The following is a 358-nucleotide window of genomic DNA, read 5'->3' on the forward strand; positions in this document are numbered from 1 at the left end:
TGACTGGCTATGCCTGCCTGCCTCGTGCTTGCCGCTGCGTCCCACCCTTGCCAGTATGCCCCGTTCCTACTTTAACCATCCCTACCGGCATGCCCCATCCCTGTCTGCGTGCCCCAATCTGCGTTTGCCTCACCCCGGAAGGCCCAGCCCTGCCCGCATGCCCTGTGCCTGCCTGCGTGCCCCATACCTGCCTGCACGCCCCATCCCTCCCCGAATACCGCATCCTCGCCTGCACGCCGCCTCAGTCTGTGCGCCCCATCGCTGCCTGTTGGCTCCATCCCTGCCCCTGCTCTCTGTCCCGGCTTGAGCACCCCGTCCCTGCGCACCACGTCCCTGCCCGTGCGCCCGTCTGTGCACG

This window comes from Pygoscelis adeliae, unplaced genomic scaffold (assembly GCF_000699105.1).
Source record: "Pygoscelis adeliae isolate BGI_AS28 unplaced genomic scaffold, ASM69910v1 Scaffold45, whole genome shotgun sequence".
Taxonomy (NCBI): domain Eukaryota; kingdom Metazoa; phylum Chordata; class Aves; order Sphenisciformes; family Spheniscidae; genus Pygoscelis; species Pygoscelis adeliae.